The sequence below is a fragment of the Erpetoichthys calabaricus genome (assembly GCF_900747795.2).
Source record: "Erpetoichthys calabaricus chromosome 1 unlocalized genomic scaffold, fErpCal1.3 SUPER_1_unloc_23, whole genome shotgun sequence".
NCBI lineage: Eukaryota > Metazoa > Chordata > Cladistia > Polypteriformes > Polypteridae > Erpetoichthys > Erpetoichthys calabaricus.
The window spans coordinates 1,366,959-1,393,255 of NW_026261589.1; the positions used below are offsets into that span (position 1 = coordinate 1,366,959).

The 26,297-nt window shown below is 41.5% G+C and overlaps 1 protein-coding gene and 1 long non-coding RNA gene across 2 annotated transcripts in view; one reads left to right on the top strand and one right to left on the bottom strand.

The window, feature by feature from the left end:
* Window positions 1-26,297, top strand: part of LOC127526370 (E3 ubiquitin/ISG15 ligase TRIM25-like) — a 197,079-nt gene that overhangs the window by 12,129 nt on the left and 158,653 nt on the right. The window lies entirely within an intron of this gene.
* On the bottom strand, window positions 161-1,998 carry LOC127526380 (uncharacterized). The gene is made up of 3 exons (XR_007933962.1): window positions 1,836-1,998; window positions 830-1,160; window positions 161-353 (listed from the first exon to the last, which is right to left on the bottom strand). It is a non-coding gene; the product is annotated as an uncharacterized LOC127526380 (long non-coding RNA).

The following is a 26,297-nucleotide window of genomic DNA, read 5'->3' on the forward strand; positions in this document are numbered from 1 at the left end:
GCTTAACAAATACATATAACTTTATCAAAACGAAAAAAAAAATATATATATATATAATTAAAAAGTACACAAGAGGAAAATTGAAAGACCCTTCTACTTAAATATATCTGCTGGTCAGATGGCCCTGTTGAAGAACACAAGAAGGTCCAGTTGGTCAGGATGATTGACAAAACAACGTCTCAGGTCACAAGGTCACAGCCCCCCCAGGCCCCTGTGGACATTCTCACCAAGCATACTGTTGTGGTGTTAATCCAATTGCAGCTCCATTTCAAGAGGGTCTTCAGAAATCTTCTCTCTTCAGCACCACAGTCAGTTGCACAAGACTTGACCAGGGTGCACGGCAAAGGGCATCACTGGACAAAAAAAAGAAAACGGCAAAAAAAAAAACCACAATGGTTATTATCTGGTGTAAATCTTTCAAAGTGTATGCAGTTCCATTCATAAACCAGAAGTAAATCATAAACTGATAGAAGTGGGAATTAAGCAGAGGTGAAGTTTAAAAATGGAGTTTTAAAAGTATTTTGAAAGGTTTTTCATTTATAGCCAGCATTCTATATTTTTGGTGTACATGTACAAGCTGCTTCACCAGTTCTTTCATGAGCAAATTAGTGGTTGTGGATTAAAGATTACACTGAGGAGTGATGGGGGAGAGACAGTACCAAATACTGGAAGGGACTAAACTGTTCAGAGCTTTTTATGTAATGAATAGTATAGTACTTTAAAATCAAATCGTGAAGGAGACAGACATCCAGTTTATTAAAGCTAAGGTCAAGTAAACAAGCTTGGAATATGGAGAAAAACAAAATGTAAACAAAACAAGACACATTACCCCAGAATACTTGGCAATGACGCAGTAGATTCAGACCCAAGACTCAAATGAAGGATTCTGGAAGCACTGGGCAGTAGCATCATCTTCTATTCCAACAGATATCACAGCATTCCCTCCTTCTTTAATTGCTGCTCTATCTTTCAGTTAAATTCTTCCACTTCACTAAGGCAAGTAAAATATAAAAATAATAAACAAGAAATATTTAAACACTTACTTCAAACATTCATAGACTTAACTTTTACCTGATACTGTATTCTGGGCCACCAAGAAATAAGTCTTCTGCCTCCTGTCCTGATACACCCTGTTGAGCAGCCAGGGCATGGATGATGGACTATCCAAAATTAAGAAAGAACAGAATACAAAAGTTGCTTGCATGTAACTGAAATCTGACCACATCACATTATAAGTGAAGGCATACATACACCAATTAGCCAGTAACAAAGCATAATACCCCTAAGAATGTGTGCTTTACTTTGCAAATGAAACAGCCTGGTTTTGTTTCTATTGAAACTCATACAACGAGAAAAACAACAGTTACTGGGATTGCGAGGATTCACACACAGATTAAAATATTGTGCTCTAATGTTGGGGAGTTGCATAAGAAAAAACACATTTTAACATTCGTTAGTGGATACCAATTTACTTCTCTCTTTAAAAGAATTGTAAAACTTAGACACCTGATCTGAGATACATCTAGGCAGTTCAGATTTTCAAATTCCCAAAAAGAGAAAACCTACTAATCCATTAATCAAGTATAAATCAGTAAATAACAGGAAAGTCCACCTGAGCAGTTTTTTTTAATAACACAACTTATTAAAAGTTTTGCATATTTCAAAATATTCATGCGCGTTCATTGAAATCACCAGTCTATTTAAAACGGTAAATTTTGTAATATTCCAATTATTAAAAAAAACGTCAGATAATCCTAAATATATCTAGATTATATTACAGTATATACTGTATTCTCAAAAATTGAAAAGCATTCAATAAACATTACATACAGTACCTTTAATCATAAAATTCACGGACACACGTCGTATTTCACTTCGCTCTCTGACCGTTAAATTGTTGCTAAATTCTTCCCGTAAAAGATATTCTTTCAAGTCGTTGTAAAATTGAAAAGTCTTCATTTTTTCAAGAAGTGAAAAATATTCTTCTGCCAGGAGAAAAATTCAGTATGCTCCTATTCTTTACAGCGTTCTTCTTTCTCCTTCTCACTCGAATGGCGGAAGTTCTGTTTGTTAATGCAGACCGAGAAATTAAAATCCCATGGTAACTTTTCTTTCTCGTGTGACGTAAAACATTCAACATGCGCAGAACAAATCGGGCAGCGTCGTGAAATGAATTTTAATTAAGCAGAGAGCGCGTGCGCGAGACAAATCGGATGGGGACTCGTGTCGCAAAGTAAAGAAAACGCAGATCGTGCAGGGTCGTAATAGTTAAGCTCTGCGCATGCGTGCGCAAATCGGTTAACTGTCACGTGATCAAGTGTCGGCCGCAGGATGACGTCATCCGACGCGACAGCTACTGTAGCCACGCTGCCACTATCTCGCTTTGTGAAACATTACGGACGCAAGACTGTTGCTGAGTGAACGATTTCAGAAACAATCTCATCGCTAACAGGCAGGCAGTAAGTACTTTGTATTTTGAGAATCGCCGCGCGGCGCGTTCGTTAGCTCCCCGCTGAACTTCGCTTGACTGAATCCTCCTGTGGCCACCCGCGTGCTGTTTCTGTTCATTGGTATCTGCGGTTCAAGTAACGTGGCTGACTCCTAAATTTTAAATCGTAGCACCCAGTCACACCGCTGGCGCCTGTTCATTCATCACCGTGTGTTCCTTTTGTCGATTCCTTCTCGAATCGCAGACATCGAGGAGACGGCCATTCCACACGTACGGCGCTTTGATTTCTGCCTTTGTTTCTCTTTTGTCCCACCGTTGTGTCCAGTTCAAAGGCAGTCGCGGAGGTGGTGAGCGGCCGGCCATTAAAAGAATAGTGAGGAGTCAGATTAGTAAAAGTGAAAAACGAATTGGAGTCCATGACCGTGGAGAAGAGTCTTAGAGAATACAAGCTGAGAACAACAGTATCTGTATTTACACACACGGCCTCAAACCTGCTTAACCCAATACCGATATTTACATGCATTGCTTTAATAGACACTTAAATGTGTGTCTTTTTTTCCCATTTAACTTGTATCAAATATGACAAACTCCCATGTTTCAGTGTTAAAGCCAAACCAGTAATGTCTGTTAGTGAGTATTAGACAAGTTAATAGAGATTTGTGGTTTGTGTTACTGCCTTACAGTTCTGTCAGAATGAATTTGAATCTCAGCCAGTTTTTAAGATTCTATGCAGTGTCCATGTCTACTCTTTTATTCTAAATTTCTTTACTTTTCTAAAGATGCTCAGGTTTAGTGGCCTGGCAAATGTAACTTGTCTTGGTGTGGTTATGGACTTGAATGTGAGTGTACCCTATGATGGTCTATAGCTGGCTCCTTCCCAGTACAGGTACTCTGGTTTTCTTCCTGTACCCCAATAACTTCTCTTTGTGTTTGTTTTGCACTGGACCACGGTGGTGAAGTGGAAGTTAAGGTCCATTTGGCTACTTATACATGTGACTTTATCATACAGACCCAACCAGGCTGTGTTGGTGACAGCATGTGCCACTCTTAGGTGAACACCACTGTCAGGACTGGCATCCTTCTTCTGGCCAAGATCCACTTTCATTTAATTAGTATATTCATTAAGGCCAATAATGAGCCGCTTTTACTCTGGACCCCAGTTGGGTTACCCATAACAAACTGGTCCGTCATGGTGGACCGTTAAGAATGACTGAGGCACACAAGGCCTCCACAGTGCCAATCTCACAATACTGGGTGGTGCTGCTGTTTAATAGGAATTTATTAATGTGTTAAATAGTAAAATATTTGTGATGTGTGCAGAGTGTACTTAAACAAAATGAAGCTGATAAACTTGAAACTTGTTTCAAAGTTGTTGAAAATGACAGTTTGTTTTGAAGAATGTTTTTGTCCTGGAGCATGTCAGATTTGCCAACCACAGTCGCTGATCTCATCACCTGACCACATTAATTTAAACAATTGTCATATTTAGCGATTGTGTGTCGACCATTCAGCAGAGTCGTGCTCAGCCCTGTTTCTAACAGCCAATAGCATGCTGCTGATGACACCTGTGGTGTACAAAGGGTTAACAGCTGTAGCTCTTCAGCAGCAATCTTCACCCTTTATTTTATTTTTATTTTTTCCCCTTTTGTTTTGCTACCTGAAACACGAACCAGAAAGAGGAGCATCTCTTATTTTTGTTAGGTTCAAATCCTGCAGTTTCTTACTCCTCTTCATTTAACTCTATGCCTTCTACTTCAGAGAAACATTCACTGGTTGTCAGCTCTCCTGCACACACAGTCTGCTGCTAAGACTGAAAACAAAATCCATCAATCCATCCATTTTCCAACCCGCTGAATCCGAACACAGGGTCACGGGGGTCTGCTGGAGCCAATCCCAGCCAACACAGGGCACAAGGTAGGAACCAATCACGGGCAGAGTGCCAACCCACCGCAGGACACACACAAACACACCCACACACCAAGCACACACTTGGGCCAATTTAGAATCGCCAGTCCACCTAACCTGCATGTCTTTGGACTGTGGGAGGAAACCCACGCAGACACAGGGAGAACATGCAAACTCCACGCAGGGAGGACCTGGGAAGTGAACCTGGGTCTCCTAGCTGCAGTTTATCTTAGCAAGTCGCAGGCTACTTGAAGTCAGACTTTGGGTGTCTCACATTAGGCAGCCATCTTTGCAGGAACACACCGCCAACTGCCTCCATCTTACTAATTATTTCAATGAAGGTTGTGAGTTAAATAATTGTTTTGGATTTTGTAAGCTTGGGACAGTTTCACATTCGAGAAGTTGACCAGCGATTTTAAGTTCCTCCTTCATATCCCTCTGTTTTATAACATAACTAGGGGGCTCCGCCCCCTGCTCGCTTCGCTCGCCAACCCCTGGTGTTGGGAATGACAAAGAGCGTGATGTATGAATGAGATATAGAATAGTGTGACGGTGTAGATGATGCAAATAGAAAGCAAACAATAAAGTGTGTGGCACAGTGTAAAGGTTTATTTGAAATTTCTTTGTACACGCCGTTTAAGTGTAAAAGGTAATTCCAGCTCAGAACTTGTAAGGTCATTTAAGATGGTTATTGTTGTGATCAGAGTCAAGTTTGTCAGAGCTTAGAAAGAGTTGTGTCTCTCCAGGAAGTAATGGAATGACTTGGGTATTAATGTTTTCCATATTAATATTTTTTGGACATAATATAGTGCGTTGTGTTAAAAGGGGCATTTGGTCTAATGAGATTGCTGTTCCAAATGTCTCTGTAACTAAGTTGTCGCAGATAAAGGCTTGAGGAATTGTAACAATATGTGCTTGAAGTCCAGCTGTATTGGTGAGTGTACCATCTCTCAGTTGTAATAAGTAATTGTTATGATCTGGTTCTGGACATCGTATCTTTTTTACTAACTGTATCTTTTGAAAGTAATGCCAATTGTCTGCGTATTTTAAGGTGCACTGAACAATAGCTGAGTGCATGGCATCTGGAAGAATAGCTAATCACTGTCTAAAATCTCCTCCTCATAAAAGTACCTTTCCTTCAAATCGAATATTATTATTCATAAACGTTTGTAGAAGTTTATGAATGGTGTTGAGTAAGTGACTTCATGCCATTGAACATTCATCAATAAACAACATTTTTTCAAGACGGATGTCACGTGCAGTGCCACCGTTAATGTTCATAGTGGATACCGATTTGTAGGATCTAATGCAGTTGATAAAGATTTCACTTTTAGGTACATCATCAGTTATAAGCCTCTGTAGATATTCAGTATATGAATGTAAAGAAGGCAGTCTAATTTGACCCTTTTGACAACAACGTGTAAATGTATTACTTGTATTTCCAGTTGTTTCTTCAGGGAATTGAACTGAATGACAATGATTGCAAATGACATTCATTAATCCGAATGAATTTTCCTGGTGTATGTTTTTCTTGTGCCGTTTGAGAGGCGCGTTGTTGCATGTGTAGTATTTGGGACGTGTTGTTTTGGAGCTGTAATCGATTTGCCTGTGCTGTGTGAGAAGCCCGTTGTAGCCTTCGCTGCCATTAACGTATGTCTGAGACGGGAGGTGTTTCGTTTTGAATCCGTGCCTGTTGCGATGCAGCACTTTGATTGATAGTTTGCGTCATGTGGATCTAGGATGTAGATTTGTGCATATTTGCGTTGTTGATTTGTTTCAGGGTGCACTGTTCCAATGCGATGCAGTATTTGTGCACATATGCGAAAGCAGTATGGTCCATTGCCTTTTGGTGGCCTGATATTTACTCCGGTATATGCAAAAGCAAATGAACTATTGTAGGATCTAATGCAGTTCATAAAGTTTTTACTTTTAGGTACATCGTTAGTTAGAAGCTTTACTTGAGCTTTGCGTTTTTGGAGTCGACACATTTTTTCTTTTAGAAATATGGATAAGTAATAAGGAGTATTGCACTCACTGTTAATATGGAGCCTTTTCTGCGGTTGAACGGTTAATAGTGTCTTATTGTAATGAGATCCACCTATGCTGCATAGCCGTCTATTTTGTTGTTTCTTTCGTGTTCGTGTGTTTGTTCCTGTTATCCTTTCCTTTTCGTTTTGTACCCGTGACCGTGTATTCATGACTTGTTTCTTTCTCAGCATGCGAAATATGGATAAATAATAAGGAGGATCGCAGTCACTGTTAATATGTTTCCTTTTCTGCAGTTGAACGTTAATAGTGCTTTATTGTAAGGAGATCCACCTATGCTGACACCTATGCTGTCTAGTGTGAAGGTGTTGATGTTCACTTTAGAATATGTGGCTTTGGGTGTCACTTCTTATGGATGTGTGTGTCGGGGGGTTGAGGATTGTTGTCGCACGAGCGTCTTCTTTCTTTTTGTGTTCCTGTGTCTTGTTGAATCCCCCTCTTTGTGTGTGTCCCGTCCCTTGCTTGTAGGGTCTGTGGGGTGGTTTTTTGTTCTTTTTGTTGTGTTCCATGGGTTGTTGAATCCCCCTCTTGGTGTGTGTCCCGTCCGGTGCCTGTGGGGGGGGGGGGGGGGGGGGGGGTGGTGCTTTGCTGTTGTGCGCGGGCCTCTTTTTTTTTTTTTTTTTTTTTTTTTTTTTTGGGTCTATTTTCGTGTGCAATGTGTTTCGTGCTTTGCCTGCGTTTGACTACTTTTTTATGTGCCTTTTCCTTTTTTCGGCGCTCGTTGCGCCTCATTTGTCCATTTTTCCTGTGCTCACTCCTTTTTTCTGTGGTCTTGTCCGCCTCTCGCGGCCCCTCATCCGCCTCTCTCGCCCTCTTTTGTCCGCCTTTCTCGGCTCCTCAGCCGACTCTCGCGGACTCTTTTTGTGCCTGCGCAGTACGTCTTTTTGCAGCTACGGCCCATTGCCGGATGTGCCTGCGTCCATCATCCGGTTTAGCATTCTCGGTTAGTAATATGGATGCTGAGGCCTAACTTGTATAAAACTTCCTTAAAATTAACTATTAACAAAATTCCGGGACCCTAACAGTATTGAATGTTCAATCAAAGTAGTGAATACTGTTGACACACAACTGTGTAAGATGGCCTCCTTCTTCTTCTAGCCTGTTGGACCCTCCTTTCATTCCCAAACTCATTTTACAGCTAGTGTGACATGAAAAGTGATGAGTTACTGTGATTGCTATGAACTGTCTGACTTGACATCAGCTTTAACTAACAGGATGTTATTAAAAATCAAATGTCCTCAGATCTGAATGATGCAGTTTTAATGGAATTGATTCCTGTTTTTTTCCACAGAGAGATAAAACTCTGCCATTTATTGTAACGTTTAAATGGATGTGAAAGAGGAGACGTGTGAGGCTGACCTGAATATCATAAAATTAAGGATCATAAATGTTAAGGAGGAGGACTGTGAGTGGGAGAGTGTCCACCCCAAACAGGAGAGTCTGGACATTAAGGAACAGGACCATGAACTGGGGTCAGTGAAAATTAAAGAGGAGGATGAAGAGAAGTGTGTCAGCACAGAGATACACATCTATAGAAGTTTGGAGAGTGTCGAGGAAGATGACCTTCATTATGGACATCAAGATGGAGCAGTGACCGGGTTAGTCTCTTCTCAAAGCAGACAATCTTCATCTCCGGAGTCTTCTATCAATGTAAAATATGAATCATTACAGTCTGACAGAAAGACAACTGAAGAGATTTCATCTCCTAGAACTGAGGAAGGTCAGCCATCACCTAAGACGTCATCTAAAACAAGTAAGTTGAAAATAACAATCGGTGTACATTTTAGGGTCAGGGATATGGGCCTGAAAGTGCTGTCTTGTGCTTTTTTAAAAAGAAACGTAGACAAACGTTCAAACTATATTAAACACAGCAATTTCACTACATTTTACAGGGTTTAGGAGTCTGCACTTCTTCCGTTATTGTTTGTAACATTATGCAAACACTCTAAGCCTGTCTTTGGTAAAAAAAAGTTTGTGAACCCTTTTGAGTTCCTTTTATTTCTGCAATAATTCCTCGTAATTCTGTGGTCTGATCTTCAATTAAGTCCATAAAACAGACAAGCACAGTCGTCTTAAACTAATAACAAACCATTAGACCCTTGTCGTTCCTGAATACATTGTTTAAACATGGGAACAGTGCAGTTTGTGACCCCCTGTCTTTAGAAACTTTCTGATCCTCCTTTAGCTGCAATGACTTCCACCAAACATTTTCTGCAGCTGCTACTCAGGGTTCAATTTCTTGTCTCTTCATCGTTTCGAAAGTTTTCAGTTCATTGATGTCTCAGGGATTCCTTCAATGATCAGGTGACTTCAGGTAAGTCAATAAATCCTAAGCCCTTCTTTCTGATTGGCCGATCCAGAACACCAGCTTTCTTCAGTTTAAGCCTTTCTCTTGTTGACTTCTTTTTTTTGCAGCTGATTGTCTTTTTCATTCCCTAACTTGTCTCAAGCTTTCACTATCATGACATCTCCTATCAGATTTCTTTGTAACAATTTTTAATTCAGTGCTACATTGATGATGGCATCCTGTCCTGGTCCTGCAGAATCAAAAAAAGCCCTAACCTGTGATTCTACCATGAGGTGATAGCAGTGGTGTCCAGTGATCTTTTACCTTCAGACCACTGTGAAATGGGGACACACACATGGTGACATGGGGATTCAGGCATTCACACACCAGACCAGGGATGACATTTATAAAACTTTGCATGGAATTGAGCATGAATATATGCGCACACCAAAAAATAAAACGAAAATGTGTACGTCCAGAAAAAAAATATAAGATTTGTGAACCGGATGTACTGTGTGCACATTACTACAAAATGTACTTTTTGTATATCATAGTCGCTTTTTAAATATGTATATGTGAACACTCCTTTAACTGCCACCCTGAAAACATTCACCTATGGAGTCTGTTAATCTGTCATATCTGTATGCAATCATGATGCTGCAGAACTTCATGGGCTGGTAGATTGCCTCTTCCTCCTGACACCTTGAGACCCCATCACCTCCACTCAAGAATATCTGTCTTTGCTCTTCATCTGAGAGTGAAAGATCACACATGTAGATACAGCGCCTCTCCTCTCTGCTCTGGGGTTCAGGAAAGGTGTAGGGAAAAACTGTCTGTGCAGGAAGACACTGTCACCTGGTGCATGTAATGACATGATTGCTGTTATAATGAATAGGTCAGGTCATATGAAACACTGAGAGTTCAGCAGGTTACTACACCAACACATACTTCACCATGTAAAGCAACATCACGTCTGTCAAAGCTACTTTGTCTCAAAATAAATTAATGAATCGTGGTTTGATTTAGGCCATGGAGACGTCACATTTGTCAGCCACATCTTGGATGACTTGTGTATTAATGGAATGTCACTGCTTACGGTTAACAAAAGCAGCTTCAATCTTGCTAGGTTCCCTTTTTGCAATACGAGTGCAGTAAAGTGTTCCAGTTGTGTTAGGAGAGCTGGACACAGCTGAAGATTGACTTTTTGTGTTGGCATAAACATATCATGTGTTGTGTGTACACCCACACTATACAAAAAGCAGATGTAGTTCATCAGCAGTCAGTTGATGGCTTCCAGCACAGCAGGTATAATGGAGTGAAGCTTGGCTGAGATACTGTTGAGCTGTCGGCCAGTTCCCTGAGAAGAGACATCAACTAGCAGATACTGTGATCCCTCGCTATATCGCGCTTCGTCTTTCGCGGCTTCACTCCATCGCGGATTTTAAATGTAAGCATATGTGAATATATATCACGGATTTTTCACTGCTTCGCGGATGTCTGCAGTCTACAGTACGTATGCTTCCTCAGTTGATTTGCCCATTTGAATTCAAACAAGAGACACTATTGGCGGATGGCTGAGAAGCTACCCAATCAGAGCCTTCGGTTAAGTTCCTGTGTGCTGCTGATTGGCTCAGCGACGGAGTGCTGCATTAACCAGGAAGTGTAATCTCACTCATTCAGCATTAATGCACGTTACTGCTACTGCTGCAGGAGCCGTGTCCAAGCACCAACAGAATATTGCAGAAAAGGTAAAAGTTTTGGATATGTTGAAGGAAGGAAACGGCTACACCGCTGCAGGACACCATTACAGCATCAATGAGTCCACGATTCTTTTTATTTAAAAAGGAGGAAAAGCATATAAGATCTACGGCCGCAGTGTCCTTTAACCAGGGTGCAAAACGAGTTGCAAGTGGACGTGATAAGGCAGTAGTCTGGATGGAATCTGCTTTAAGGATTTGGATTGAAGAGTGATGGAAGAAGTACAACAGCGGTGCTAAACAGTCACCTGAAGATGCTCCTTTAGAAGAGCTGTAATGCTATCCTTTGTAGTGCAGTAAAATTAAACTCATCGCTATCGGACAAGTCGTCGTGTCATTGTTGGTGAGTAACCATAATTAATTATTTACGTACAGTACTTATTACATGTACATAGTTTAGTGTCACTGTATGCAATTTTTCTTGCATTGTACGTATTTATTGCTGGTGGCCTGTCTGTCGTAATGGCTGTAACATATGTGATATCGGAGACGCTCGATATATTTAAAATAATATTTAGGTTTTACTGTATGTAAACTGTGTTTACATACATAATTTCAACGAATCTTACCTAATATCTAAGAGAATACAAAGGGTTTATGCTGTATAATTGTGCGTGAAATGTTTATAATAGTGTGGGAGAGTTTATAAGGGCTTAAAATATATAAAAATAACCATATAAACATATGGTTTCTACTTCGCGGATTTTCTTATTTCGCGGGTGGCTCTGGAACGCAACCCCCGCGATGGAGGAGGGATTACTGTATAAAGTGATGACAAAGTAGAATTTCTAAAGTGCAAATTTCTATCATTGGCCCTCTTAAAGGGAACTAAAATATAGTCTCTTATATAGACATCTAATTTTTGAGATGTCATGTTTGTCACATCAACGCACATTATAATAACGGCTTGGTGAATTGAATTATTCTTGCGAGTCGTCATCTAGCTGGTTTGGCTGCATTTTCCTCCTTGATCCAAGGGTGTTGTCATTTCCCAGTTTCTCTGAAATGCTGTGTATGTATGGGTCAGAGTTACTGTAAATATGTTTGTTCCCCTGTCAAGTTTCTTTTGTAAATCTTGACATTTGTATGGGAGGTTGCATACACACGTTTCGTGTCCAATTTTATGTGTATGCAAGCTTTATAAATGAGGCCTTAGGACCTTCACTAGCCTATCTTTAGATAGGTCTCAACCCAGGCAGCCTGACTCCAAACTCAACATTAGGCGTCAGCATGCGCAGGCCCAAAATGTATTGTTGGCTTAAATAGTTATAATAAAGCAACTGAAGGACCACCTCCCTGATATCAAATATAAACGCTGCGGGTGGTCCTTGAGGAGTGACATTGGTTTGACCTCACCTCTTAGGGTCTCACCAAAGAAATACAAAGATTTTTGGGTAATTAATAAACAGAACAATATAAACAAAACTTGAAATTACATAATCAGAATGAAAAAGCAAGTAATAGTTGAAAAATATTGAAAGCACTAAATAAGCTAAGATGTTCTCTTAAATGCCTGTATTTGCTCTTCCAGCTTTATTTTTATTGCCCTTTGTTATAATTTCCCAGCTTTATTCTCCTCTCACTTTATTATCTCCTCTCAACAATCTTTAAGAGTTATCTTGATGTGATGTTGGGACAGCTTAGCTGTTAGCTAAACCAACAGACTTGATGGACTGATGAATGGTCTCCTGTTGTCTGTTACATTTCTTATGTTCTTGCTCTGTATGTTCATTGGCTGATCTTTATCGAGAAGAGACGGGTTTGCAGGAACCCACATTACTTTCCTTTTATTTGTCTGAGTGCCTCTAAGCCACACCTCCAGTCTCCTCTCATTGGTTAAATACCTGACTTGACTGGACTATAACGGTTTAAATGACGAATTCAGCATTGACAGTCAAGTTGTTTGTGTGTTATGAGTTCAGGTTGATCGTGTTTGTCTGTTGTTGTTGTCTGATCTTCAACTACACAACATTCTCAGGAGGATTTTGGGCAGAAATTCAGGAGATTTCAAAGGTTACACAAACTTTTTCTCAGAATTTAAATTGCTTTACAGATTTATTGATTTTATGCAACACACTGTTTAACACACTGTTGAATCCAACTCAGTGTCCATCTCTGTGCATCTTCAGCTAACAGTCTTGTGTTTGGCCTGTTTGTTTTGTAATGTGTACAAGAACACGAAGACACAGTTGGCAACCCGTTTTGGGTAAATTTTGCACAAACATTAAGATCTTCTTTACACAGAGAGCAGAAAATTGAATAAGCTGCCAAGTAGTGTGGTAGACAGTAGGAGTTTAGGGGCTTTCAAAACTCGACTTGATGTTATTTTAGAAGAATTAAATGGATAGGACTGGTGAGCTGTGCCGGGCTGAATGGCCTGTTCTCATCCAGATTGTTCTAATAGAGCTGCAGACACCTGAGAAAAAAAATTAAAAACAATACTTTTTTAATTTCTCCAGCTTTGACTTGTCTATTATTTAATGGTAAATGTTCAGGTTGCTCAGCTAGTGCTGTATTTCAGCTGATGGAAAGAGAAATACATTGAAAGTTGGAGTTTAGATTTTCATTGGACTTTTTTACATACACACTTGAGAAGTCTTGGTGTGTTAGAATGTTAATGTTGTTTATTGATTGTCATGAGTATCAAGTTGTGTTTAGTAAAGATTTACTCCATAATAATCATGTGATTATTATGACATCATATTGGTGATTGTGTTAAGGTTGACTTGGGCATTTCTGGAGTATTTGAAATTGCAGAAGTAGTCCTGTGTTTGTGCTTTTTTAAACAGGTTGTTTTCATTCTGATTTCTTTGTTTAAGAAATATGTGCTTTTTATTTTATTTATTTATTTATTTATTTTGCAACTCCTGGATTAGACAAAAGATCAGTTTGACTTTCAGTTCTCCCTTGGGCTCAGTTTTCGTATCCCCTGATTATTTTCTTCTCAGTTAGTATCTTTGCCGTTATACTATTTACGGTATACACTATTATCAAAGTGGTAGAAACTGAATTGATCACATTCAAGGACTCCGGAGTAAAGGCCACTGTAAGGAGCTCTGGACAGGAGCTTGTTGGTGTTTGTCATGATGACAGTCCTAGTAGTCTTTAGATGATAGTAGTAGTAAGGGAAACTGTCAAGTTGAAGAATGAAGCCTTTCATGTAATTTTAGCAGGAACATCTCATGATGTGAATGAAGTTAATCAAACAGGTGACAGACACCTGCAATTTATTAATAAAAATCCACAGAATGAGTAATTAAGACTTCATTTGCATACATGAACACAACACATTTAATTTCAGTTAGCATAGTGCACATCCATGAATATTATAAAGGGCTGTAGAAGTGAGACCAGTGTGTGATAAAGCTGACCAGTCCTGGTTTCGCCTACCACTCCTCATACAGAGCAGACAGTAATACAAGTAATGGCTCTGATCTCGGGTTTCCACATCTTATAATTTTTTTCTTAGATTACTGGTGCTCCTGTGTGTTAGTGCATTAATTCTTCACTTTGTTCATTCTTCTTTATTGCTTTAGTGATTTAAATGAGCTCTTTTTGTATACAGTTTGTATTTAGGAGTCCACAAGATGCTCAATTGAATAATGGCTGTGTTGTAAGAGTACTCCATGACACTATCCTGCAGTTACTGTTTTTACAAATTAATCTCAAAAATGGTCTCATCAGAACATCAACGTACCTTTTGTGGTTTTTGGTGTGACAGATGAATTGTTCAGATCGGACGACGCACCCTGGTTCTTTGCATTCAAGGCCAGTGAAGAAAGCCCAGAGGAGTTTGAGGATGGCATGGTGATTGATAACTCTGGAGCAATTGCTACTTTTGGTCAACTGATGGCCTTTATATTGGAGCAAAATGGAGTTCTAAGTGTGTCCCTGAATGCATCAGAAGAGAGGAGGTTATCTGACTTTCTTAGTGATATTGTAGAAATTAGAAATGAAAAGCAGACACGCCTGTCAGTTTTATTCAGGTCTCCTCTCAAATGGAACAGCATGACACAGAGAATACATTCCTTTTAAACTGAGACCTAATCTCCCCATAAGAAAGGCGTATTTAGGTTTGCCCTGAAGCGCACTTTTGTAATATTTTAATCTAACATTATCTCGTACGTATGTGAAACTATCACGTACGAACATGAAAACATCTTGTACGTACGTAAAAGTATCCCGTATGTACAAGATATTTTTACGTAAACTGTCACATGTAGCTATGGTTGCATACGGCTGACGTCATCCAGGGCGACGGTTACTGAAACCAGGCTGCCTCCCCGCATTGAACGACAACTGCATGAGAGGAAGACTGTGGTGGAGTGAGGCAGGAGTTTCAACGAGGTTAGAAAGTTCTCCATCGCAGACAAAAAGAAGGTAAGTGCTTCGGGTTTTGTGGCCGCACTTTACAGACGTGTGAGTTTTAATAAGCGCCATTCAGACTTACTGCACGCGACTTGAGTGAAAAGCGCATGGCGCTTTCATTTTCTTCAGCTCAGCAGCTGACTTTGCTCGAGTGAATCCCCCTGTGGCCTCCCACATGCTGCTGGTGTTCATTGGTGTGTGTCTCCGATTCACTTCACATGGTCAAGTCCCATTTTTACTTTAAAGCACCCAGAAGCAACTTGCTTTATATATCAAAAGGCCGGAGTCTCTTTAGGATGTTCGGTGTGCTGTGGCCCTTCTTGAACTGCGCCACTGTGTTATCAGACCAGCACAATTTGTTGTTGATGTTGACCCCCAGGTACTTCTACAGTAGCTCTGCACGACTTCTGTGTTCTCCTTCCTAATGGCGACTGGTCTCAGAGGCCCTTCGGTGCGCCTGAAGTTCGCCAGCAACTCTTTTGTGTTGCTGATGTTGAGTTGCAGAGCACACAGAGGCCTGCAGTGTTAAGTGAGGACTGGACTTGCAAGAATGAGTCAAACCTGTTGAAGATCTGCTTCAGTTCATTAGCTCTGCTCTTATTCCCCTTGATCTGCATGTTTTACAGCTGCCAGTGATGATCGTCACCCCATTCCACACTTCCTTCATGTGTTTTGTTGTAACTTGTGGTCAAGTTTGTCTCTGTAATGGGCTTTCCCTTACAAAGCTGTCTCTTCAGTTTTGACTGCACCACCTTGATTTCATCCTTATATCCAGACCTGCAGATTTTCTTCTTCATATTCAGCAGCATTTCAAGTTTTTTCTAATCCATTGTTTCTGTTGGGGAAACAGCACACTGCCTTTGTGAGGACTGTGCTATCCACAGAAAGCTTGATGTGATCTGTGATACAGTGGCTGAGACCCTTGGTGCCCTGGCTGTGTGAGTCACAAAGCATATCCCACTCAGTGTTCTCAAAAGGTGTCATTTTCTCAAAGGTCCTGGTGGTGATTAGCAGCTGCTGGACAATGAGTTTATGTATATGTGGTTATGAGCTGTAACAAATTATGGTCTGATAGGCCTAAAGGTTGCAAAGCATCAGAGTTATATGCCTCTTTAACATTGGCACACAGCAAGTCCAGGGTCTTGTTTTCCTTTGCTGTACACTCTGCAAAATGATGAAAAAAAAATCAGTGAGGGTGGAGGAAAGTGAAACAGGGTCAAACACCCCAGAAATTGTGACGAAAGTACAGGGATGGTCAGTAGAGAATTTACTTATTACAGAATATACTGTGTCTGTTGTGATTGGCGCATCTGTCGAGGGGAGATATAAACTATCAGCACAATGGCATGTGAAAACTGTCTCTGCATGTAATAAGATTGTAAGGCGCCCCCCATAAAAAAATAAATAAAAGCACTACATTCTGGTCCGGTGCTTTAATAGTAGTTTGTCTGGTGTTGCACCATTTTTCATTCACAACAATGGCAAGTCCACCTTCTTTCTTCCTACTGCTTTCACTTCTGCTTCTGTCCACCCATATGATTTTAAATCCATCCAGTGCACCCACAGAGTCCGGTGTTTCAGCTCTCATCTCACTTAAGCACATGAGACTGCTGAGTTTGTATTTCCTTTGGCTCCTGACCAGCGTTGAGAGCTCATCCATTTTATTCACCAGTGACCTTACATTGCCCATGATGACAGAAGGCAACTACTGTCTGTGCCTTCTTCTCTTGTTATGGAGTTGGACACCTGCTCTCTTTTCCTCAGCGTCCACTCTGTAGCTCTGCTGGCAGCCCAGCAATTAGATCAGGCACTCTGGGAGGCAAAGGGCGCAGGTCTGGCAGTTTCTGTCGCAGATCGGCGAGTCAAACCTTCCTCACCGCTTTGGTTATCCAAGTTCTCCAGAAAAAAAATAAGAAATAACAGCAAAAGCAAGCAAACATGGGTGCAGCTGTTACACGTGGCCATTCATGGCAGCACTAGATGTTGCTTTTTAAAATCCGTGCATTGCTTGAGTGGACAATTATGTAAAAGTTTATTTATTTACTCGCTTTGTGAAGGGGGTGGCTGAAAACACACTTTCGAGATACGGACGGATCAGCTGCTGTCCTTTGCTGCTGCTGTGCTGCGTGTTCTGCTTCTCAAGCTGTGCATCGATCATTTGAAAGCCTGTACAGCAGCTGTCCTCACTTCTCTCGCTTAACCCCCTATGTGGGGCATGCTTAATGTCTGCCACTAAGCGTCTCTGCCCAGGTATGAACGGGGGAGGGATGGGATGGGTGGTGGAGGGGATGGGTTTGAACGCAAGCTAAGGAGATACGGACAGATCAGCTGCTGTCCTTCTGCTGCTGAGCTGCGTGTTCTGCTTGTTGCGCTGCGTGTTGATCATTTAAAACCCTGCACAGCAGCTGTGCTCTGGTCTCACTGCTTTGTCTTGTGGGGCGTCAAAGTCTCTCATTGCGGGACGTCTGGGCTGATATATTACTTGCCTTATTCTCTGAATTGGCACATAGATTATTATTGTTCTCTTGTGCATCCTTTTTTGCCTTCTTTTCAATACTTTTGTGTCTCTTTTTGACACGTTGCTCTTTCTTCTTCCCTTAGTCGTTCATGTGCCATCTAGAAAATATAACATTTTTAACAGCTGGGAGCACATGAAGTGCGTCTGCCAAGAGCATTCCAACAACTGCGAGGTTAGATGTGAACTTGTTTTAAATTATTTGTAAGTAGGGCGTGACATGCAAAAGTCACAGTCTCACAGGTCTTGCTTCCTAAGGTTGTAATGTCTAGTCTCGTGTGACGTCCAAGTGTCTCTCTGAGATAATCACGTCTCGACCCAAGATTTTTTTTATATAATATATTTCATAACAGTTAAAAGAAAAAATAAATCTGAGACACTCCCCATGTTTCATTGCTAAGCCAAACCACTAATGCCTGTTAGTGAGTATTAGAGAAGTTAATAGAAATTTGTGGTGTGTGTTACTGCCTCACAGTTCTAGCTGACTGAATTTGACTCTCAGCCTGTTTTTAAGTCTCTCTGCAGTTTCCACGTCTGCTCTTTTATTCTTATTTTCTCCACATCTCTAAATATGCTCAGGTTTAGAGGCCTGGCAAGTCTAACTTGTCTTGGTGTGGTCGTGTACTTGAATATGAGTGTACCCTATGATGGTCTATAGCTGTTTCCTGACCTGTACAGGTACTCTGGTTGTTGCCCCAATTCCCAATTTGTTTTGTACTGGACTATGGTGGTGAGATGGAAGCTAAGTCCAATTTGATGACTGCTACATGTAACTGTATCATGCAGAGCCCAACCAGGCTGTGTGGGTCACCTGTTTATGCCACTCTTATGTGAACATCACTGTCAGGACTAGCATCCCTCTTCTGGGCAAGACCCACTTTCATTAAATTTAAGGGACAATAATGAGATGTTCTTTGTCTGGCCCCTCCACTGATGATTACCCATAGCAAAACTGGTTTGTCAGGATCTCACATCCTTAGACAATGGAGCTCTAATGAAGACTGAGGCACATGAGACCTCCACCATGCCAACGTCACTGAACTAGGAGGTGCTGCTGTTTAATAGGAGTTTATTACTGTGGTAATTAGTAAACTATTTATGATGCGGTATGTTTGTGTGGAACATTTACTTCCACAAGATGAAGTTGATAAATGTGATACTTGTTGCTTCCAGTTGTTGAAAATGGCAATACAATTTTGTTTCAGAGATTTTAATGTGAAGCCTGTAAACGTTCATTAAGACTTTTACCATTTAGCTGCTGTCCCCCGTCATCAAGCCCCCTTTGTTCAGACAGTTTATTTTGTAAACCCTCTGCTGACGCCTAATGCCTCTGTCATACTCGATGTATGAGCCAAGTTCTGTATTAACGTTTTTATGTTCAGTTAATTTGAAAATATGTTAGTTTATATATTAAGAATAGGGCCAGATAATTATTCAGTTCTAATGGGGTATTGATAGTTTAAGAAGGGGTGCTGGGTAGCGGGAATTAGGAAGTTATTGTAAGTTTTTGTGTGGATTGATAAGGCCGTGGAAACACTCAGTTTTCTTACCGTGTCTGTCTTGAGTTTCATTTTGACTGAGGAAATATATAACATGGAAAATAAACGTTGTTTGTTTTTATATAATAACCGTGGATTAATGTGAAATACCAAGGTCTGGACATGCGTAAGTTCCTGCCGTAGCCACACATTGTTTCGCACCTACAGTTGTATTTACTTTATCTGCTGTGTTAACTCTGGTACTGAGCAGTTAATTTCTTATTCATGTTTTATAATTTGTGCAAAGCTCCTTTTGATGGTGTCTGCTGTAGGAAATGTTAATTGAGCTTGTTGCTACCGATGTCATGTCTTCTATAACAATTGTGATTAGTTATTTGCCATATCATGCAAGATGAACGTGTGGCCTTTAAGATACCATCTCAGCTTGAGCTCTAGCTATTCTTCAGTAAGGTTTAGGCTCATCTCACCCTCATCCAACTCCAGTGCAGACAAGTCTTCCACCTTTCCAAATGACTACCGTTGCCCCTCGGAGTAAAGCGAATGCTACAACCTCTGTTACAGCCAATCCCTGTAAGCTATGGACAGCCAAAGTTATGGTCAGGCTGAGAGCTGCAAGCTTGATTAGATGATCTGTGTCTTATAAGGGTTTTTAAAGGATGGAATAGAGAGCTTGAGATTTGTTTCTTGAGTTTGCATAAGTCTATCCTCTTGACTGACCATTGGTTCAAAGTTCTGTCCATCATTGTTACTCCTCCTTGATTTATAGTCCTTTGTTTGAACTTGAGTGTCAATCTTGTGCCTCTGAGAGATGTCCCTGGATGTTAATATGGTCTGGTATTGATTGTCTTATCAGGTAAGGCATGAAGGCTGCATTCAGGTGAGGGGCCCGGCCATGGAAACTGAGTGTTTTTAGCTGGCAATACGAGTGTCTGGCAGCAGCATTTTAAAACAGGACTTGTGTTCTAGCCGTGTTAAAAATGGTAATGTAAGTCTGTCCTACACTGCTGTTGACAAAGCCATCCAAAACAAAGACGGGTTGATTGTCACCCCGTACACTGGCCTGTCCCACACTGTTCATTATCTCTTTGTCTGTAAATATGTTTTCACAACTCTTGATTATTTGTATCCAAAATTCATTGTTCAAGTTGAAAACCTGCTCTTCAGTATTTACACCTGAAAACTAGTGATGGCTGATGCTGTTGGTTTTCCTTTTGATTCGATACCAGGTGATACTTAGGCCAGCATTGGCGATGTTGATACCGATACTGATACAGCCAGAGTGTCATCTTGTAAGAATGGTTACTCTTCTATAAAAACTTACAGTGAGTGTGGACGTCAAAAAGTCACATTTTAAACACTTTGCATTAGTAGACTATTACATATAGTGCCAAAGATCAGACTTGTTTACTTTTTTTATTAACAGAAATTATTAAACGTGTTCAGTTCCTGCAAATAATCTGTGAAAGAACAACAAGCTTTTGTGTTTGATGTTTTCTATAAAAAGCATACATTTTTTGGCTCAAAAAATTACATTATTTTTTTCTGTAAAACTTGCAAAACTCTAGAAGTACACAGTGTGAAGTGTAAAATGTATAATAATGCAAATACCAAGCGAGCGTCACTTTCAGAGTCATCAGAATTGCTGTCAGTTTCCCTATCCATTTCATTTGTACTGCCTGAAGACAGATTCACTTCGTCATCACTGCTGATTAGAGGCTTCCCAACATCACTGCTCATAGGGCTGTGAAAAACTAGAGAAGCCATTATTACTGTGCACACCTACAGGTGAGAGGAGAAGATGCGTCTGTACCATTGTCCATGGAACACTCGGGACTGACGCTTTTAGCACAGCACGAGTGAAATAAAGATAATTTTGAGTAATACATTTTTTTTTTTTTAAAGAAAATGGACATGATAAATTTGGAAAGTTTGAAAATGTGTTCTAAATATGTCAATTCATCAAGCTATAAATGTAATTTACTCCTCACTAAAAGCAGACATTGTTTTCTGTCTATTCAAACAGTTACAAGACCCTCACATCAGTTTACAGTACTGACGTTCCTGGGTACTGCCTGCCTTTCTGGGAGGTTTCTTTAAGAGTCGACTACGGCCCTTTGGCACCTGTGCCAGTCTCTTTAGCCTGAGTGTCTGTGCTCTCTTCTGATCTTCTCGAGTTAAGCAATGTGTCTGACTTCAATGTGTTTTACTGGGTTTGTGGTGTTGCCTTAATAACGTACGGCCTTCTGACACGTATCCCATTTTGAATCATCATTTCTCAGTGTAGTAAAATAACTCCAAATAACACTCTGCTTTCTTTTGGCAAATATATGTATATTCTGGGAGGTGGGGGACATTGAGTCCCAATGGGCCATGTTCCGTGCCTCTATTGTTGAGACAGATGACCGGAGCTGTGGCCGTAAGGTGGTCGGTGCCTGTCGTGGCGGCAATCCCCGAACCCGTTGGTGGACACCGGTGGTGAAGGATGCCGTCAAGCTGAAGAAGGAGTCCTACAGGACCCTTTTGTCCTGTGGGACCCTGGAGGCAGCTGATAGGTACCGGCAGGCCAAGCGGAATGCGGCTTTGGTGGTTGCTGAGGCAAAAACTCGGGCGTGGGAGGAGTTTGGGGAGGCCATGGAGAACGACTTTCGGACGGCTTCGAGGAGATTCTGGTCCACCATCCGGCGTCTCAGGAAGGGGAAGCAGTGCAGTGTCAACACTGTATATGGTGGGGATGGTGCGCTGCTGACCTCGACTCGGGACGTTGTGGGTCGGTGGGGGGAGTACTTCGAACTGGAGAGGAGGGTCCGTCGGATAGTCGAGCCTCGGATTCAGGAGGAACAGTGTGGTTTTCGTCCTGGTCGCGGAACAGTGGACCAGGTCTATACCCTTAGCAGGGTCCTGGAGGGTGCATTGGAGTTTGCCCAACCAGTCTACATGTGTTTTGTGGACTTGGAAAAGGCATTCGACTGTGTCCCTCGGGGAATACTGTGGGGGGTACTCCGAGAGTATGGGGTACCGGCCCCCCCTGATAAGGGCTGTTCGGTCCCTGTACGATCGGTGCCAGAGCTTGGTCCGCATTGCCGGCAGTAAGTCGAACCCGTTTCCAGTGAGAGTTGGACTCCGCCAGGGCTGCCCTTTGTCACCGATTCTGTTCATAACTTTTATGGACAGAATTTCTAGGCGCAGCCAGGGCGTTGAGGGGGTCCGGTTTGGTGGGCTCAGGATTGGATCACTGCTTTTTGCAGATGATGTTGTCCTGTTTGCTTCATCAGGCCGTGATCTTCATCTCTCTCTGGATCGGTTTGCAGCCGAGTGTGAAGCGGCTGGGACGAGAATCAGCACCTCCAAATCCGAGACCATGGTCCTCAGCCGGAAAAGGGTGGAGTGCCCTCTCAGGGTTGGTAGCGAGATCCTGCCCCAAGTGGAGGAGTTCAAGTATCTCGGGATCTTGTTCACGAGTGAGGGAAGAATGGAGCGTGAGATCGACAGGCGGATCGGTGCGGCATCCGCAGTAATGCGGGTGCTGCATCGGTCTGTCGTGGTGAAAAAGGAGCTGAGCCGCAAGGCGAAGCTCTCAATTTACCAGTCGATATATGTTCCTACCCTCACCTATGGTTATGAACTATGGGTAGTGACCGAAAGAACGAGATCGCGAATACAAGCGGCTGAAATGAGTTTCCTCCGCAGGGTGTCTGGGCTTTCCCTTAAAGATAGGGTGAGAAGCTCAGTCATCCGGGAGGGGCTCAGAGTAGAGCCGCTGCTCCTCCGCATCGAGAGGAGTCAGATGAGGTGGCTCGGGCATCTGATCAGGATGCCTCCTGGACGCCTCCCTGGTGAGGTGTTCCGGGCACGTCTAACCGGGAGGAGGCCCCGGGGAAGACCCAGGACACGCTGGAGGGAGTATGTCTCTCGATTGGCCTAGGAACGCCTTGAGATTCTCCCGGAAGAGCTAGAAGAAGTGGCCGGGGAGAGGGAAGTCTGGGCATCTCTGCTCAAGCTGCTGCTTGATATACATATATAAATATGTGTGTACAGTAATCCCTCCTCCATCGCGGGGGTTGCGTTCCAGAGCCACCCGCGAAATAAGAAAATCCGCGAAGTAGAAACCATATGTTTATATGGTTATTTTTATATTGTCATGCTTGGGTCACAGATTTGCGCAGAAACACAGGAGGTTGTAGAGAGACAGGAACGTCATTCAAACACTGCAAACAAACATTTGTCTCTTTTTCAAAAGTTTAAACTGTGCTCCATGACAAAACAGAGATGACAGTTCTGTCTCACAATTAAAAGAATGCAAACATATCTTCCTCTTCAAAGGAGTGCCCGTCAGGAGCAGAGTCTGTCAGAAAGACAGAGGAAAGCAAACAAATCAATAGGGCTGTTTGGCTTTTAAGTATGCGAAGCACCGCCGGTAAAAAGCTGTTGAAGGCGGCAGCTCACACCCCCTCCGTCAGGAGCAGAGAGATAGAGAGAGAGAGAGCCAGAGCCAGAGAAAAACAAACAGTCAAAAATACTTTGTAAGCATACATATTAACAGATGTGCAATTAAACGTGTGCATTTACGGGGTGATTTGCCGCAAACAGCAAAGAACAAAAAATTCATTAAACAATTGAGAAGGGAGCGAAACAATAAGAAGCCAGCGACTGAAGCATACAAGCATCTTCATAAGGGAAACAAAGCACGGTGTAAAATGTAAGTTTAAATTAAGTTTATATAAACGCTCCCGCTGCGGATTGCAATAACATATTCGTGAGATAAAAGTTTAATGAGAAGACACGAGGTATAAACGAACCACATGCCGTAGCGCAACGTTAGGGGCTTCACCTGTGGCGCTGACGTTCGAGATTCGATTCCTGAGAGGGGATGCAATGAGTGTGTAGGCATGAAGAGCACAGAATTAGGGCGAAACACGTGACGCGTACTCATTGGTTGAAATTGTTTACCTTCATATTATGCATTCTATGATCTCCTTCTCGCAACTGAAAGACGGCACATGGCAGATGTTAGCCGACTTGCTGACCGCAACGTTAGGGGCTTCAACTCTGGCGCTGACGATAGAGATTCGATTCCCGAGAGGGGATGCAGTGAGTGTGTATGCCTGATGAGCCCAGAATTAAGGACAAACACGTGTTGCATACACTTTGCATTATTTGAAAGTAAACTATTAAAACCATTCTATGATCTGATTCTGGGAACAGAAAGAGGGCACGTGGTGGACGTAAGGCGGCTTGCTGACAAACCACAAGCGTGACCTGGCAGGTAACCACCCATACAGTCACATTGTGATTCAGAAAACGAATGCCATGAATGTAATTACCACGATCTACATACTGTCAAATAAACGAAACACACGCCGTAGCGCGACAGCTGTGAAAAGGAAGGTTCACAAAAAAACAGATCCTTAACAAATTGTTACTGGTATATTTTCGATCCGTTTAAAAAGGTTTTCTTTTCTTCTTTATAAAAAATTAAAAGCAGTACTTCGCTGCCACGAAGCGCGAGAATTTGGCTATATATATCTGCTTCTCGCAATTAAAAGAGGGCACATAGCGGATGTTAGACGACTTGATGACCAACCATAAGCGTTACCTGCCAGGTAACCACCCATACAATCAGATTGTGATTCAGACTAGGAATGCAATGAATGTAATTACCCCGATCTAGATAGATAGATAGATAGATAGATACTTTATTAATCCCAATGGGAAATTCACAAAAAAATATTAAAAATAAATGAGTTTACATTCCCCAGAATCACAGAAGGCACCGAAGGCTTGAAACGGCACTTTCTCGCAAGCCGCTTCTTTTTTAGCTTAGTGCCGGCTCTGCTGCCACGATACCGCCTTCTTACCTCGTCGGGTAAATATGGAACCACACCGGCACTGGCATTTGTTCTCAGCGCCCGAAGTTGAGTACTTGAATAGGCGAGTCTCGGCGTGTTAAAATCCATGCCCACGTTGTAAAAGTAAGTGTGTCCAGGGAAGGAATCCACATAAAATAAAGTGGTAGGAGTGATCAATAAATAAAAATAGAAAAATAAAAGTAGAAAAGTACACATACATATACAGTCATACACGGAGCTGCTGAAAAGGCTGCCACTCACGGCGGCGCCGGATACGGATATGATATCTACATACAAGGCGAAAGTCTTGCAACATTCAAAGATGATGGTTTAGGATAAGTACACCATGGAACATAAAAGAGCTTATGAAGCCTTGAACCGAAAAAAGCAAGATCTCAGAGATCGTTAAAAAAAAAAAAAAAAAAGGAGGTAATGTCGTTTTACTCGCTGTAGATTTTAGTCAAACATTACCAGTTATTCCATGAGGGAGACCAGCAGATGAACTCAACACGTGTTTTAAATCCTTGCTTCTCCCACGGTCGGTTATATGTCACGTGTTTTCCGGTAGGTACACCAAAAAATGTATACATTTAAGCATGTAATGGGCAAACAAAAAATGAGGTATACCCAAAGGCACTGCAGTAGTACTAAATGTAACTTTACTTCTTAAATGTTAATGTTTTACTGTTTAATAATTTATACGCTTCTTATATGTTGTTCAAATTCTTTTATCAAAATACCACGATAACATGGAGTGAATACACCATACGCATCCGCCCACGGCCGCCCTGGTGTGCGCAGATAGGAGTTGATTCTACAATAAAATATAATAAAGATAAAAACAGTAATACAATCATCACCCATAAAGCGGATAGCAGACGTGACGTACTATATGTGTACCAGATTTCAAGTCAATAGGTGAAACGGTTTGCGAGCTACAGGTGATTTAAAATCCTGGACAGACAAACGAATAGCCACGGTAGCAAATTATAAAAGAAGATTGTACTGTTTAATAATTTATATTTATATGAAATGTGCTTCTTATATATTACTTCATATTCTCATATGATAATGATGTTAATGTTGTTTATATTGATTTCTATTTTATTGTAAGTGCATGTATGTGTGTATATGTATGTACGTCTACCTGTAGTGCTTTAAATGACACTTTTGCCACTCACAAAATGGCGGAGGCTCTGACGTATCGTGTCGACTGGGCAACACAGTGAATGCGGCGTCTATCTATATATGTCTATGATTTGTTCGCTTTCTGACGTAGTGTAAATAAGGTAAATTCATTTCACTGTGTTGCGTATTCTGTATGTAATACCATGTAACACATTATAATTCTCCTGCATTATGCGAATATACCCATGTCACCGAAAAAAAAGACATACAATTTCACGGTCCACTTCAGATGCCAGTGAAAAGTCTATTACAAGGGCATCTCAAACGCCACAGCAGACACAATCCAAAGTGGAGGAACTTACAATAAAATGTGAATCAGAAAACTGTTTGTTCTATTTGTATGTTCTGTTTATTTCATTTGAGAAATTCACCGGTTATAGATTCCCAGGCAACGACGGGTAATCCTGTTAGTACCTTATAAAAGCTCTCTGAAAGAA